This window comes from Pinus tabuliformis, chromosome 6 (genome assembly GCF_031772625.1).
Source record: "Pinus tabuliformis cultivar Carrire ecotype Pingquan chromosome 6, CPIR1, whole genome shotgun sequence".
NCBI lineage: Eukaryota > Viridiplantae > Streptophyta > Pinopsida > Pinales > Pinaceae > Pinus > Pinus tabuliformis.
The window spans coordinates 1,497,236,994-1,497,240,825 of NC_142292.1; positions in this window are offsets into that span (position 1 = coordinate 1,497,236,994).

Here is a 3,832-nt window from a genome sequence, read left to right on the forward strand (position 1 = left end):
AGTTGGTCATTTAAGGAAATGGCTTCTGTGACAAACTCTATAAGCTTGGGATCATCTTTATCCATCTCTTGCATAACCTGTAACTGATTTCTTTTTTCGACCAAACTGTTCTGGTATCCCAGCTGCATCTGTTGAAAATCTTGTTGTAATTTTCCTAAGCTTTTTCTCTGCTTCGCTGTTGGCACTCGCTTGCTGTAGCTATTGCTACAAAATTTGTATTTGATCCTCTTTTTCCTTCAGTAATTGCTGTACCTCAGACGCTTTATCAATGGTCACAGAAGCATAGGCTCCTGCGAATTTAGATAATTTAGTGAGATTTTCAGTAGGGTCAGTGGTAGGATCTCGCCAAAGGATGTCTAACTTCTCTGCCTTAGGTGAGAGAATGCTTTCCAATTTCCTTTTCTTTCTTTGCCTTCTTACCACTTCCTTATGCTGTGGACTATAAAATACATCTAGAGGAGGAATTTCCTCTATTTTGAGCATGATTTCAGAAGATGGGGTAATGGGAATATGCTCCATTTCTGGAGCATTGCTGATTGTTCCAATGACCATATCATTCACTGTCTGTACATTATTCTTAGGTGTCTTTGTGCTCTGCTCCTCAGTATTAATTAAGTCATTGAATGTCTCCCATTCTTTATCCAGCTTAGTTCTTACTGGTGGTGGCTGGATGATGAGAGGGGGAAGATTTACCTGTGGAGTAGTCAAAACCTGTTGTTCTGGGCACTCTTTAGATTGGGCAGTATCTCTTACTGACCCTTCACTTTTATTATGGTCACTCTCAGACCTTTTAGAGTGTTCTGGTGATTCTTTCCCAGACTTAGATCTAGACTTGTCTATGCCTGAACTTCCACTTAGACTGATACTGGGAGTTGGCTCCCTTATTGGTTCCAAGCGTAACTTATCCAAAGGGATGTTAGCTAATCTCCTTTCTCTGTACAATTTGAATTCTTGAAATTCTGCTGGAGGAAATTGAATTTGGGCCGAATGCAGAACTTCTTTTAGTGTACTTTTCTGCTAAAATGTATCATTAAAAAGATCACCTTCTTTGGAAAATACTTTTACTTTGACGGCAGTAGTGAAATTCTTAATGATATCATAAGGATCAAATTGTCTCCCTGGAAATTTGAACAATCGTAGACATAACATATTGTCTACTTATTTGAATGCATGACCTAAATCAAACAGTGAAAAGGCCCCACAAGCCACAGGAAATTGTGGCCAAATGGCCTTCTTCTTGTCCTTCAGCTCTTTGCTTATACCTCCCACCCCGCAGGTCTGGTAGGCAATCTCTCACGCCAATAATTTATCAGGGACATATAAGGGTAGGACATGAGGGGAAGCAATGCTTCCAAATACTCTGACATAGGTGAAAATCTCTTCTCCAAACCATCTTGCGACAGGGAGAATATCAACTTCCGCTTCGGGAGAAAATCTTGGAGTGTCCCTATTATAAAACATTCTGTACAGAGGTAACATGACTCCATGACAAATTTTGTAAAAATATGGAATAAACTTGGAATCCCATAATTCCTTATGATAAATATGAATGGGCAAGGGATCCTGAGTAGTCCACTTCCAACCCATTAAAGGAAACTTGGAAACATAATAGATTGCATCCATAACATAAGAAGATAAATAGAAAGGAGGATAAATCCTTTGAGTAGTAGTTCTTTTGGACTGGTAGTTCCAAATAGCTGTAGCTAAATTATCAGACAATATCTTAGCCCAATCCACAATAGTAGCATTAGTGGCTGCATCTAATGAGGGTAGCCATTCAGATGAAAACTTGTTGACGTCGGGCTTTCCAGAAAGTCTACAGAGCATAGCAGCGGCAAAGCAATACAGGGAAGAGAGAGAACCAGTACTGTACATACCGTGTTTATTCTTTTTTAGTGGTTCTTCCCTTGCCAACCAGTCCTTTGTGCATTCCGCCAAATCTTCATTTTCTTTAGCGAACTTCTCCATGAACTGTTTATTGTAGGTTACTTGTGGCTCTGGTAGATGATACATGAGCCTTAAATCTTGTGAAGTGAACGACCCAATGAGTTCTTGGCTCAGAGTATTAAACTATCTGTCTATTATATCAGCACTATCCAGTACCCATTTGACCATGTATGTGTATGGAAGAATCTTGGGTCTCGTCACTATTCTATGCAAGAATGAACATGCTAGTTCTGTAATTGATGCCTCATATGACCCACGTGAGTCTGCAGTTGTTGTAACCTCCATTACCTTGGGATTTTCTTCCTCGAGTAGACTGTACATGCCTTCCCAAGTAGTGATGCCGACGTCTCTGTTACAGGAGGTGTCTGTGTATAAGGGCATCATTTCTTTGTCTTCAGAAATTGGAGCTTTTCCCTTCTTTCCCATTATATTTTGAACACTGATACGTATACCTTTCTGCTTTCCGCTCCTGCAATTTACAAATAAGGAAAGAGTAATGATAAGAAATAAGGTGAAGGGAAAGATTTGAATGCCAAAATCATATAAAATATATCACCCTACGTGAAATGACCTTTCGATCAGATCCAAACCTTATTTCATTAATGATCATCAGCTAACTCATTAAATTAACATTAATGCGCATAACTTGACATCAGATTACGGAAAAACTTTTTTGAACGATGAGCCCTGCAGATCTGCGATAAAGCGGTTTTGTGATTTGCTTCACAATATCACAGATCGCAATATCACTAATCCGTTGTGTTTGACAATCATATATTACCATATGTTTTTGCGAAATGCGATTTGCGAGACGCGTTATCGCATATTGGTGGCTTGAGGTATTTCACTTTAAGTGATACTTGAGGCATATGAAAACTACGATGCGATGAGTTTCTTCAGTATGCGATCTCGCATCACGATTTCACAATCTTAGGAGTTTGCTTATATGATGTTATACATTACCTTCTTTGCGATGCGACGCTTTATTTTTGAGAGAACTTATCATAAAACTTAAGTCCTTTTGGATTTTGCAGGTATTTTCCTAAGTTTATGATAGTAAGATTTATTCAAAAGGGGAATACAAATGCTAATTTATTTTTCTAATTTTTTCGATAAGGGTCCCCACTTATTTAGTATTAGTAATAAAACTAAATAAGAAGGGGGGTTGTTGCTGGCCACAATAGGTGTCAAAGTCAAATTTTGTCATTTCAATGAGTCTTCAAGTAAAATTTGGTCACTAGGTACTAGGTCTATGATTGTTTTCACTCCTTCCAAAGTTTTCCAAGTATTGGTCCATGTCACTATTCGGCTGAGTGTACCATCATTCAAAGAGTTTTCATCATTATTTCAAGTTCCAATGGGTCATTTTACACCTTGTTTGTTCTTTAGTTGTGCTCAGGTAAGGCTCATTTCCCTCTCCTAGGGTTTTGAAAGAATGTTTTATTGGATGGTCAAAAGATCAACAAAACTTTTATCCTGATGCTGATACACCTTCCCCTATCCTTAATATACCTTCTTAAACACTTCCCATCACTGATATCCCTCAAATTCATCATTTTCCCCCAAACCCTAGCCTATTGCTACAATTTGACACTTTTCTTGGCTCGGCTTGTGTTTTACCCTTTTGGAGCCCTTACCCTCACTCAATCCTTGAAATTCCACTTTCCCCTACTTCCTAACATCCCTCCCTACTTCCCAAAATTATCTCAAGAAATTAGAAGCCCCTCATCAACTTCATCTCCCTTCATTTCTACCAATCCCCTGTTCCACACATCGGGATAAGTTTTATTCAAATGATGTTTCTGAGCAAGAAAATGTGAGTTTGACAATATTGAGAGAGGCTTTCTTCCATAATAGACCCAAGAAGAAAAACCTCCTTTAGCTT